A 14,204-nucleotide genomic window follows, 5' to 3' on the forward strand; every position below is an offset into this window, starting at 1 on the left:
ACATGGGGAGCAAAACACACACAGACAGTCCAGGGGCATGACAATATCATGATTTCTGAGTGTATATTTTTGTTGTGCCACCTGTATGCAATTTGCACCAAAAAGCAAGTAAACTGCACTAAGTTGCATTTCAGTAGAACAGAGAATTTGCTGGGTTACTTGTGATTGAGTCTCAAGGTTGGTTTTGCAGGAGACAGATGCTTCTTGACGGCTTGATGTCCCATAGGCCACAGTGTAAAATATCTTTTATCAAGCACCACCTCATCTGAGGTCTGAACGGGGCGGCATGAGAGAATAATGAATTAATTAAAAAAGAGAATAGATAGGGTTTGGAAAAGCGCACCTTGCTCTCCTTGTCCAGGGAAAAAAAAGGCAATCACTGTGCAGTGAGGTGTGAGTTCCATCCATTATATGGCGACTGACAAGTTAGCAGCAGTCAGAGAAAGAGCTGCACTTAATAAATCAAATCTGACACCTCCTCCCCAGCACACGTCTCAACTAGCGTTCCTGCTTCTTCTTCTTCCTCCTCTTCTTCTTCCTCCTCCTCTTCTTCATGTCTGTCATACCTCCGTCCTCCCAACCAAGAGGCTTCAGGATACGTTCACACCTCAACCCTTCGCGCTACACACACCACAAATGTTTTAACAAGCCCTCGGTGACAAAAAGCCCTCTGCGAATGTGCAGTTGTTCATGGATTTTGCTGTTCAGAAATAGCACAAATGCCATTAATCAGAATGTCTATGGGCCAATTACTTGCATTCTGCAGCTTAATGTGAAAAGATTTCCTTGATACCTCCAAAAGACGGTTTGCACATCTGACGATGAAGCATTTTTTTATCAAGTACAAGGAGAAAAAAATGTTCCATCATGTGCACAATTAGCACCTATTAGAGAGGCATAAATACACACAAGTAATGCATAAACATAACTGTGGAGAATTTAGAGTGCTTTTTCACACACTTAGCACAATAAATAAAGCACATCGTAAAACCGTGTCTCGCCGTTTTAATCAATTACTTTTATTATTTTCCCCCTCCTTTTTTTTTCGCAGGTAGGCTGTGTTTGGTTAAACCCTCAGATAACAAGTAAAAGACATCGAAAAATTCCCAGATACAGATGTTCGTTTGACTTGATGGTCAAATAAGCTGTAATTTGCCAATATTGCTAACATTATGCTTAACTGTAGGAAAAGCATACTCTTAGTTCAAAAGTTTGCACTTCTGTTAACAACTGATAACAACTTGAGCCAATTAAAATTAAATTGATTTACTGACTGATTAAAAAACAAAACATGTAAGCAACATGAGAAATACACTATGCATGTGTAAATGTGTGAGATAGTGTGCAAAAGTTGTAAAGTTGCACACAAACCTCAAAGAATTAAAACCTTAATAACATCTACAATCAACAAACATTAAAAAGTTGAGCTCTTAACATCACTAAACTAAACAGTAGCGATTACAACAACAGTATAAATAACTTCGCAAACTGCAAATCAGAAGTCTTACAGACCTTATGTAGCTTGACCCTTTTTAACGTCTCTGTCTTCGGTTTGTACTTCCACAGCGAGAAGGTAAGTTTGCACAAATGTATGAATGAACCACTCGTTTTAAAATCTTCCCAGTCTACTGACATTTGTTATGACATCCGTTTCGAATATTACAATGCACACAATAACTTTCTCTACAATAAGTAAATCCACTTCACTGGCTAATTACTCTTCAACGGTGATGCTATAGACAGCAAAAAAGGAAGTTCAAAGACAAAATAAGGTCTATAACAGCAACCGCATATTTTACTCATGCTGCAGTGCATGTTGGGAGATCAGCGTATGTCAGATCAACAAGTCAGCATATGAAATTGTTTGATTGGAAAGCTCACAAACTGTATCACTAGTTGGGGCTATTATTGGATGAATGCATTTTTATGTAGAATCAAACTAATTTGCATTTATTTTGTGACTCAAAAGGCCTGTATGCTGGATAAAATGTAATTAGTTTTTGCACAGTGTTTGAGTGTGTGTGTGTGTGTGTGAGGGACAATTCTGCTGGCCTACCACTAAACAAATCTGCCTTGAAATGTGATCAGAAACCTAATAAACTTCTTCGTTTGATGTCCTGATTAAAAATAGATATCAAGGCGATGGTCAAAATAAGCGGAGGGATCTTTGAACTTCTAAAGGTCGAGGAACGGCCAATTTTCCCATCTTCCGTCACAAGCAGCTCACAACCTGGAGACCCCGTGAAACTGATTCAATCCTGTGCACCCTATTTCTAGAGAATGATAGAGGGCGACTTTCAAAGGACATGCACACAAACATACATACATTATACACGTACACACACACACACCGCAATGCACACAATCCTGTTTTTCAGCCTCACGGCTCCAAATTCATATCAGATCTTCTCCCTCTAATCATAATGTATCCCCTACGGCATTCACACTCCGAGCCATCTTACAGTTCATCTGCCAAAGCTATTTCAAGAAGTACGTGACAGAGAAAACTCCCTCCATATCTCATGCCACCGTGCATTACCTCCCACTGCACCATTGACACATTTTATGATGTCACCTTTTGTAACGCAATCAAATCTATAAACACATATTAATAAATACACCTGCTACTGTTGTACTTTCCAGAGCTTCACATAATTTCTACCTTTTCTCAGTAGTTTTTTTTTTTTTTTTTTTTTTTTTTTTTTGGTAATTGACCAAAGTGGGAACTGCTTTCTATGCAGTGTGCGACAAGGTCTTTTTTCCCTTGAGTGTACCTAAAGGCAGAGAGGTGCATGAGAGATACGTTTGTTTTGTATTCTCTGTAAGGGGAGGACTTTTTTCTACACTTTGAAGCATGTCTGCAAAGAAGGCACCATTTGGTCTAATATGGCTGCAAAGTGACTGATTTGTCTACTGTGACTAACAAACTCCTTCGAACTTCCCACCTGGGGTGCTAGTTTGACCTTCGGAAGAAGATGACTTTCATAGGGGAGACAGCTTGACTTGAGAGTGACAATCACCGGCGAATCATGCACACTAGGGCAAAGTGTTAAATGCTGGCATTTTTTTTTTATCAGATATCTTCCCTACCCTGTTCACCTTGCTCAGGCGAAGGCCATGAAAATCGAAATCCGGGAAGAAAAAAAAAAAATGCGCAAGCACGAACCGATATGAATACAAGTTTAAATCCCCTTACAAAGCAGTAAAGTTACAAGGCGTAGGATCTGTGTGCCTACATCTCAAATAAATCTTTCATGTCTCAGTGTTTTTTGTGTACCATATGTTAAATGAATGATGACAAGGCATGGGACCCATCTCTTTGATGTAAGCGGACAATATACACGTCACGATGCTCCCTTTTTCCTTTTGACTTATTTAACCAAGTCTCTCCTGTGGTATCTCAATCTATGAATATATATATATAAGAACACAGGAGTTCAGAGCAGTTCACAGTCCCCTTGTGGGCTTTTGTGCATGTGTATGCATGCAAATGTGTGTTATGGAGTGCATTTATGCATTGACTATAGAAAGACACCCTTTGGAGATATGTATAGTAGGAATGGACTTTGCAATCTGCCCCTCCATTACTAACTTCTAAATACAGTAAATATGTGGACACTCGTATGCATATGTGCTTGTTGAACATTTAAGGCCAGATTTACTAACAGATTGTGTCACCGCAAACCCAATTTTGGTGTTAAAAAAAAAATTTTGTCAGGATTTTCTAAAGATGCGCAGTCGAAAAAAAAAATAGTGCTGAAAAGGTGTGGACAGTTATTTTTGTGTCTGACCCAATTGCGTATGCAATTGTAGGAGTGTCCTTTTCAGATGCAAAATTTATGGAAGAGGATTTTAATGAATCACAACATGATTTACAAAGGTTTGTGCTAGTCAGTTTACTGGTATTTTTGCCATTATTTAACGGCCAAAAAAAATGTCTTAAGTCTAATGCTAATGCTAATTTGCGCTGCTCTTGGTAGATTACCTTGCTCATTATAGAAATAATCTGGCTGTGTCTGTGTTCTTTAATGTACTCATTGTCTGTAGATTAGTCGCAGAACTTTCCACTCCTATCAGCACTTTTATGGGATTGTGCTCACACTCTAATTTGCCCTGTTTAATAAATCTGGCCATTAATTTCAAACCCATCAGCATGAGTACCTCACTTTGCTTCCTAGCAGATTATTTTCTTCTTTGGAAGGTTTTCTACTAAACATTGGAACCTGGATGCAAGGCTTTGTTAGGTGCTGATGTGTAGGTTCTGGCTCACAGGTCTAGGTTTTGACCCCCCACTCAAAACTGTTTAGATCAAGTAATTCTTTAGAATTTCCTTGCATGGAGTAATATTAACATTTCTCAGTTATTGGACTAGCCAAGTCTGTTATTTAGACGAGGGTGTGCACATACTTATGATCTCTTTTACAGTGCACGCACGTTCACACTCGCTCACTTACTGCCAATATCTCCAAGCAAGTAAAGCTGAGAGATTAGTGCATTTAATATCTTCAACATTCACATCCAGACATACAGCTCCTTCAGTGTTAGTCTTGTTTTTCCTCTCTCTTGCTGTCTTTCTCTCCTCTGAGGCACCATCTCTTTTTTAGCCTCAGGGTTAACACGATGCTGATTATATTCTTCTTGTAATATTCTTCTGGACATCGTAAGGGTTATGATCAATTGACATTAAAGAGAAGAGTTACATGATGGGCCCTTTAGCATCATGCTAATGGGAAACTCTGTGGGGGCAGCACTAATGATGGCTATGGTCTGACGTGAGGTCTTCCTCAAATTAACCTCACGCGCACCCGCAAGGATGTATACCAGACTCTGAAGCTTGCCTGAAGGATCAGACAAAAGCCCACACACTTGAAACGTGTCCATACACTTTAAAACACTAGCTTATTTGGTTGATACTGGTATGTGCTGCTTTGGTGTGGGTCTAGCTGTAAAGCTAGTATAGTAAAAGCTAAGCATAGACGTCTAAACTAGGGCCCGTGGTGACCTTTAATTTGGCATGCCATGCCATACGTTATATGAGAAGAGGGGAAAAATGCCATTGATGCTAGGCCTGTCATGATAATTACTATATTGACTTATCGTACAAAATATGGAAACAACCGCAATAAGATTTGGTGACGCAATATTATATGCTTGTCAGTCATTTCTGACAGACTTTTAGCTTCTGCAAATTAATTCAGTTATCACTCTCACAACATTGTAGTTTGCACATGGCCTTAGTAGAACAAATGCTAGTTTTTATGGATATTGTGTTGGTGCTTTATTACTCTTGGATTAACTTTGCTCATAAACAGGCCATTGCAGACTATAAAGTAGGCCGGCTTGTCACTTTTAATTAGGCTCATTCTTTTAAGGTTATATAGAGGATTTTAAAGCCATAGCTTGTATCTTTGGCTGCAGTCATACCAGCACAATTAATTTGGTCATGCAGGAAGATAGGGTTGCGGGTGTGAAAAGAAATAAACCTTCATTATCAGACCAGATGATACTTCCTTAATAATGAAGCTGCGTTCGAAACTATTCATTCCACATGCAGCGACATTGTGCTGCATTTGAGATATGGCACACATTGAAATAGAAAAAAAAATGGAGGCTATTGAGAGTGCAAGAGATGGAATGACTTTCACCATAGAACCAGACTTCATTTCACCTTTTGGACTTTGTCAGACTGTCTGCTTACACAAACTCAGTCTTATACTCTCTTTGGAAGTGCAAGTATGGATCTGTTCGGGCACAATTGTGGTTGAAAGTGGTGGAAGAGAGACAGTCATTACACCCAAGGTCAACCATTACAAGAGCAGTAAATCAGCCTTCTGTAATCGACAACAAATTAGCTTCTCAGTCTGAATGCAACAACAGCTGAAATACCAAAATCTTGTTTTGACTGAGTGGATTACTTCAGGTTGTTCACTAATTGAATACATGAGCAAAGCTGCCCTTTATCTGAACTCTCTGCATTATGAAAGTTATTAAAAAGTTATTTTCAATATAATAGTGAGCAATGAGTGCTGACCTATTACACTGAGACATTTAAAACGATGATATCTGGCCCACATTTTAATCATTGTTTTGATCATTTAAGGACAGTAAGCCATTGAACAACACTATGTTAAGGTTTTGGTGTAACATTTTCAAGAAAGTGAAAATACAATGCTTGAAAAACTTGAGCACTTTAAAAGCAAACAACACCGCTTTTACTCTGTAAACCTGAGATGTTTTATTTATTTTCTCCACCATGGTTTCCATTCATGAGTATGCATGCTCGTATTTGGTACAATACCGATACCCTCATGCATTTATCTCCTTTCCTGACCCCTCCGTCACAGAAATGCCTAGACTTTGAGTGACAGCAGCAGTGGATCCTCTAACCTGCTTTAATCAACCTGTCAGACCGCATCACCCTAAAAAACACAAACAGCCTGCCGCAGGTAAACTATCTGCATGTGCCTGTGAAGGTGGACTTGGTCTCCTTGAGAATCCAGGCAGATTCATCACTGTGATAGAGTGAGAGAGAGCACATACTTAAGAAAGGGGGAGGGGGGAGAGAGGGAGAGATGCTAACTATAGACACAAGGAGAAAAACAAGCCCCACTAACTTTTTGTTAGCTACTTTGAAACTGTAAAGCTACAAGCTGCTCATAATGTATAGTTAACAACAGTCAAGCTGCTCTATTTGGAAAACTAGTTAGCTCTATTAATCTTAAATCACTTCAATTCAACTACCTTGGAAAAAAAAAGTCAGCTTGACTGTAGTTCTATAATTTATGACTGGCTTGTTGGTATACAAGCTGTAGTTTCAAAATATATTTTAAAATATATAAAAGAGATTATATCATTAAGTAAATTATAAATTATTTCTGCAATATTTAGTTTTTTTTTTTTATGAAATAAGACAAAAAGATGACTTCGTAAAATATAGTGATGAACATCATGTTTTGCTAATAATAAAAGGCACAGAAAATCCTGCACAGGGACTTCAATTTGTGTAAATTACTTTAAGAGTGAGAGGAATTTTGTTGTAAAGTTGCGTCCACATGCTACATTGGTACTTGATCAAAGTAGCTGAGCTGCCGTTGTAATTTTGAAAAATGCTACATTTATGTACTTACTCCCCAACACTGCAGTACTTTGTTCACCTGGCAAAACAGAGAAACAAAATCGGTACTTGCGAGTGTTTGTGTGAAAAACCTTCACTCTCAGAGACTTGTGTTTAAGGAGAGACCAATCAATAGTGTGGTGAAGAAGTGTGTGCATAGACGATAGAAACTGAATCTCTGTGCTCTGCTCAGTGCGGCTGTTATCAATGTATCGATGAGGACTTTGACTTCATCCAATAAGCAGAGTGTGCCATCAGCAAAATCAATAACGGACAAATGCTCTATCATGTATACATCAGTTAACTGGCAAAACTATTGAAAATCTTGCTTACCAGGGACATGTGGAGACCAATAATGCAGGAACAACTGGGTAATCAACCTTCAGAGATTATTCTAATGATGCTTAAACATTGATTATGCTTTGCCATGTATGCATGTGTTAATTAAGCCACGAGGGGCGAGTGGTAACCATTTCATAAAAGCAATAATATAACACTCAAGGCCCTGCTATATGTGAATTTAAGCACTATATTAAATATTAATTAAATATAAATTTTCTTTAATTGAAATATGTTTATTTATTTATTAAATGGGTGCTGCACAATGTTGTTTAGCATCATAACCATTTTGTAAACTCATACATGTGAGTGCTAGATGTTCTATTCATTGTCTGTACCGGCTGCAGTGTGTGGCAACAGTAAAGAAAAAGTAGTCGAATGGAAAATGGATGAGAGACGTCTAGTTTTAAGCTGTGTGTGTGCATATTTGTCTGGCTGTGTGAAGCCGAGGATTCGTAATGTAGATGGCTGCTCTTTCAATTCTTGCCCTGTGATCCAGAAAAATAAGAATAAAAACTGAAGATGGCTTGGCTTTTACAGAGCCCTCTGCCAAAATATGCATCTGCATGAGTCACTCGCTGACAACACACACACATGCACCTCCCTCATGAAAGTGATTTGCAGCAATTAGGGTGAAATCTGTCCCTCAGTGCATTAGAATGGCTCAGGGTTGAAAGACAGTGTCTCGCTTAAAAAAGCTTTGGGCTCAGAGGAGAGTGCATTGTCTTTCATCTGAGGTTTTTCATCATTCTACGGACAACAATATGGGAAGAGTGATGCTATGTCTTTTCCTCATCCCTTGCTTGGTGCCTTCCACCATTTTAGCTCATCAAGAGGGACTTTTGCATTAAGTAAGTAATCATTTTGTCTCACATGCCTTTTATTAAACCTGAAATAGCATATTCTTAAATTGGTAGAATGAATTAGGCTTGTATGTGTGCTTGCTTACAGTCTAGAAATGATGAGACGAGAGCTTACAGACTGAAAAGGAGAAAAGAAAATGTTCAAGCTAATAAAAAACACCAGCAGAGACGCTACCAGACATCTTCAAGCCGAATAAATCTATAATACCTGGAGAAATCTGTCTATTAGCATTCCCATTCATCTCAAAGGCACTTTCTCAGCTGGTACGAGACTACCTGAAAAGTATTTGTCTTGAAATGTGCTTTTTTTTTTGGCTGTGACGTCAAAGGTAGCAGACAAGGAAAAACATTGTTACTCACTTCCACACACAGAAAAAAAAAAATCCACTGGCAAAACATTTACTACGTTATATTGACAGCTTTTATTTTTTATTTTTGTCATTTGTAGCAAGACAGCATTGACTTATGTTATGTAAAAGAGCAGCTTGGATAATTTATTTTGTGCTCCTCAGAATAAAGAAAGTCTTATGGGGTTCTCCTCATACTTCCTGAATAACCGTCCTTCTTTTCCTTGGTGAGGGTACCGAAGTGCGAGATAATCATTAAGTGAAAACATTTACAGGACCTCTGGCTCGCAAGCATTCACCTTTGGCTCTGATAATCTAGCTGGGCACTAATTGATTACCTGTTGTGGCTAAAAGGCCCAGAAAGGTCAGAATCCGGCACCTCCGAAAGGACACGCGGGGTGGACGCCTCGGAAAGGTCACCGGCCTACCTGAGAGAAAATGGGAGATAAAGAGTGGCCAGAGATCAAGCCCAGGGGAGGCCTGGCGTGGGTAATTTTGGGGCAGACAGACAAAGGAGCGGTCTATATATAAGCACACAGGCACAACCTATTGGCAGACGGAGCCGGTCTATCTCTCTGCCAGCTCAGTAATCCAGGTCAGAGTCCAGCAGGAGAGGTGCTCAACAACACAGCCAGGTTTGGCTTAGGGAAAACTCATATCCCCTTGCCAAAGTTGCTGAATCAATTTTTCAGGAATCCTTTGGTGTTTATAGACTAGGAATGCTTCTCTTATAAACAATTGTATGTGGATGATCACCTAATAAACGATTGTAGATATAAGTGTTCCAAGTTTTTAATTGCCCTCAGGGGCCTTATCTTCACGCACAAATGTGCACCCGCACATTCAAAGTGGATTCAGAATGGTGATTATCTCTCGACACCGCTGCTCCTCCTAGAGGTGCTTGTACTCATGGGACCTGCACAATTCAAAGGATACGACTCAATTACAAGCTATTAAACACCGCAAATGCATTTCTAAGGGATTCAGCCTCTTTTGGGGACAGTTCCTGCTGATTAATTACCTCTGGCTTGGTTTTAGCTTGTGCCAACATGTATCCTATCTGTCTCACTCTCCCGCTCTTTTTAAGCTCCACCTCGTTCTCTCTCCAGCTCTCTCTCTCTCTAATTAAATCAGCTTGAGCTTCATTTAGTCAATTACTAGCCCATCCAAACACCATCGTCATCTCCCACAGCACTCATCAACAAACAGCGGACAGTCTCTCTTCTTTTCTTCCCTCCCTCTGCTTTTACTGCCCGAAGAGCGAGGCTGAGAAGAAACCACACACACGGGGCACATCAACGGCTGCTTTTAGCTGACAAAAAGCAAAAGCAGGCTGACAGCTTGGCCTTGTGTTTTGAGTATTTAAAGAGATAAAACCATTCCTGTAGGCCGGGACAAAAGAACAAGACTAATGTGTGTCTGAAGGCCACAGGAAGATTTAATAATTGAACACTTGTTCTGAAAGAAAGGTGCTAAAATTGACTGGGTCTCGGAAAGCGTTTCCTCCGTAAGCGTAAGATGTAATGGCCCTTTTTGTGGCAAGAAAACACAGGCTGCGTTCTGACGGACTCAGTGAGTAGATAGTGTTGACCACTGTTGATTTACACATGACTGACACCTTGAACGACTGGACGGTTGCCTTTGTGGAGAGCAGTTCACCGTGAGCGATCCCTCAGGACAGCGTGCCGCCTGTCAGGCTGATGAAGAGGCTGGAGGTAAAGAATGGAATGCACCCAGAAAGGTGGATGGATGAAGAAAGAGATTTCGGAGGACCGTGGGGATACGAACGAAAAGGAAGAGCGTCGACTCTCAGCAGAAATGACAAACACACCGAAACACAAACAGTGCCGGTCAGTCACCTCTCCTCTGAGGTTTAATATTGTTCCATTTCACTACATCGTACTCTTTGCCAATTTTTTATTTATTTAATTTTTTTTTTACTTTAAGCTGACTCCTCCTGCTTTGCTTGCAACTTTTTCTTCTTTCTCTTTGTTAGCTTCATTCTCTCAGCAGGGCCATAATATACAGGTAGTCTTGCTGACGCCAGGATTTTTGCCACATCATTGATGCTAATGGAGAGCGATATGGAGCTGTTGTCTCGTGTCTGCTCTTGCATACAGACGCACAAGCCACTAAAGCAAGATGCTGAGCTGAGTTTTTACATGGCCATTTTAGTCAGTCACCTTTTCGATAGATGCTAGGTCACTCGTTCTCTGCTAAACTCGTCAGGAAGTACAAACCCATAAAAAGGACACTTGAGAATGAGGATACTTTTGCAGTTGATAGCGGCGTAGTACACCCGAAAAATTTAAAATGGTACATACCCCATGTCCTTCCAAACCTGTATGACTTTCTTTCATCTTTGGAGTGCCAAAAAAATATAAAAAATGGTCAGGTCCAAAAAAACATGGACTTGAACATTCTTCAAAATATCTTCTGTAACGTTCCTTAAAGTCAGTCAGGTTTGCAACAACTCATTATTAAAATGAATCATTCTTAGCTGAGCTCCCTTTAAAAGGTATTGTGTGTGTGTGTGTGTTATAAAACTCCAATTTCTGAGTGATTTGAGTTTTTTCATTAGATTCATTTTTTTGTGTTTTATTCAATGTATTCATTCATCAAGATGAGTCTCAGTTCATCAAGCTGACATTACGAATGCTTTTGCTCTGAAAAGATGCAATGCAGATGAGTCTCATAGTGTCCAACTTCATTGACTTATTCAGCCCATTATCACCAATGGTAAATGATATCAGTGCCAGGAATAGAAATTGAATTTTAGCTGTACGGGCTTCAGTGATTCCTTTGAACTCTGTTCTGTGTGCATTGAGATTACCTTTATGAAGCCTCTGAGAATCCATTTACCCAAGATCCCATCACATTGGTTCATTCTCACTATCTCGGTGGTATTTCCTGGTTTTGAATACACTTTTATTTCCTTCTCCTCTGCGCATCGCTTCGTTTTATATCTCTGGCTCCATGCACTTTCAAAACCACTCTTTCTCTATGAAAAGCAAAACAGTGGGCTGAGTTTATGGTCTTCACTGAAATAGAACCACACTAACCCTCATTCAGCAATCCAGGGAAAGGGTGCTCACTTTATTAAAGTTATCAGTCAAATCAAGGCACCATTACAGTCCTTTAAATAATGTACAAAATCAACTGCTATTGTACAAACGGCATCACACTTGCAGGGGGCAGATTTGCTTAACCGCATAAATCCATATGGAAGGAAAAAGTGCAAATGCTGCCCCTTGGCTCAGAAAACGAGAAACGTGGGGCTGCAATAAAACGGCAACAACAACAAAAAAAGTTCACACATGCATAGAAATCCACCCCAAACACAGACGCACGCTCATATTCTTACAACTTTGAGACAGCAGAATGATGATGTGTAATAATTTTTTCAATGGTGGACCATGTGTTTATCGGAATGTTAATGTTCGCATAATAACAGGCTCCGCCGCAGCTGAGAATGTCAAGCCTGTCCGGCTGTCAATCACTGCTCAAAATAACAGGGCAAATAAGCATGCGCTGCTGTCACGGCAACTGACAGACAGAATCCGCAGCAGCCTTTAAGCTGACAAATATCAGGGCCATGCACGGGAGGAATTATTCTATCAAGGAAAGAAAAAAAATCAGATAGAATGTGGCCATTCCTAGTGAGAGAATGAGAGACCACCACAGGGCCTTCCGATACAACTCACAAGTTAGACTAGATGGTGAAAGGCTGTGAAGGTGAGAAAGAAAATAGAGTGATAAAAAAGAGAGTGAGACTGTAAGATAGCTCACAATGAAGTTTTAAATAACACACTTCTGATTGGTCTTCCCTTTGCCATAAATAACAAGTGAAAGTTGCCTGGGAGGAAACAACCCGCTTCGTTTCTAGCGTATCATCTGAATGTTCTCTGAATGTCTCACTGAAGCTGGCGTGGAGTTGGAAGAGTGGTCAGGCAGATTGCTAGTCATGGTGTGGGAAGGGAGAGTGTGTTATATTTATGTGGAGCTGGTTTCCTGCTTTCTTTGCATGCGATTGACAGATATTACGGCTTAAACCAGCCTACAGAGGTTTGCTTGTCGTAGATGGTTTAAGCTAGTCAGCCAACTGGTCTCACAACCTGACCAGTTGACAAGCCAAACTCCACCAAACACAACAGTGGAACTTTAAAACTTCAGTTTATCTGTCTAACTACATAGTAACAGCACAACATTATATCCAGACCGGATGTGACAATATTAAACAACCTCTCCTCTATGTTTTTAATTTTATCAGTCAATCCGATGATGATCAACGGAACATTTTGTTAATAACTTGGAATCTATTTCTGTTGTAGCCCCATCCATTGTGAAATTATTGTTCTACAACAAGGGTGTTGAGATCTGTTCATGGAGGGCCATTGTCCTGCAGAGTTTAGCTTAAACCCTAAATAAACACAGTGGAGCCAGCTAAGGTCACTAGAAACACAGACTATCTAGAAACTTCCAGGCAAGTGTATTAGAGCTAGTTGGAGCTAAACTCTGCAGAACATTGTCCCTTCAGGAGCAAGATTGGATACCCCTTGTCTAAAATGATCTCATAGCTGTACATTTCAATATGTTCTGATTGTGTAGCTTGGGTTACATGCCTTCAGGAGCACAAATATGACAGCTTAACTGTCTCCTCTTGTGCCTGTATCAAAGTGTAGCAGCTCTTTCATTTAGCCAATCTACAGTATTTTACTAAACTTGATTTTTATTTTTTATGCAGCATAGCCATAGAACAACACCATATGACATTACTAGGCCAATACCTTTCAGGCAATATGGTGTGACGATTATTGGCCAAGTGCACAGTGGTGACCGTTTGAGGCTTGCTCTTTTCAGAAACTATATAGTTACTTCCTGAGATCTTTACTCACTAAGTTATACCACCGTGGCTTGGCATCATCAAGAGTTGAAAGACATGCAAGATTTAACAAAGAAATTTGAAGGTATAATTCTGCTTGCCAGCACCTCACAGTATGTGATCTTCACTAAACCTCACACCCCATAGCGACACCCCCATCCCACACACGGTCTGCCACCTCTTGTTTGTAATCAGATGTAACCCCTCAGTTGTTATCTGCTTTTCTTTAATAAAGTCTGTAAGCTGATTAACACCACCCCGAATGCTGGCTTTGCTTTGCTGGGCAGTTTTGGCTTTTTACCTTCTATTTATCTCTTCCAGGATCCGTCCTTCACTCTTTATCTCCCAAGATTCCTGGCTGGATCTGGTTCAAGGGGATTGAGAAACACACACACACACAGCTGCACTCTTTACATGCAATACATTAGAGCACTTATTTTCCAGAGAGGGATGAAATTCCTTTTTCAAGAGGCTTGTCCACACCAAACCTCCCTGAAATCCATTCCATTCTCTCTCCTTTCTTTATTCATTACAGCTATTTTCTTCCTCCCTCAGGGTCATTTCAAAGACTCCACTTATTGCAAAGTATATTGGCTTCGTGCCACACAATGTTGTGTCTGAAGCCCTAGCAATTGCTTTGAAGTTGGAAATAGCTTGAC

The 14,204-nt window shown here is 40.0% G+C and overlaps 1 protein-coding gene across 1 annotated transcript in view; it reads right to left on the reverse strand.

Moving 5' to 3' along the window:
• LOC107568677 (kin of IRRE-like protein 3) overlaps positions 1–13,881 on the reverse strand; it is a 104,741-nt gene extending 90,860 nt beyond the window's left edge. Inside the window, exon 1 of the mRNA XM_016254656.1 lies at positions 13,847–13,881. The gene's annotated coding sequence lies outside the window, so the exon portion shown is untranslated. The remainder of the gene's footprint in view (positions 1–13,846) is intronic.
• Positions 13,882–14,204: the final 323 nt, after the last annotated feature.

Source organism: Sinocyclocheilus grahami, unplaced genomic scaffold (genome assembly GCF_001515645.1).
Source record: "Sinocyclocheilus grahami isolate Dianchi unplaced genomic scaffold, SAMN03320097.WGS_v1.1 scaffold1271.1, whole genome shotgun sequence".
NCBI classification, from domain to species: Eukaryota; Metazoa; Chordata; class Actinopteri; order Cypriniformes; family Cyprinidae; genus Sinocyclocheilus; species Sinocyclocheilus grahami.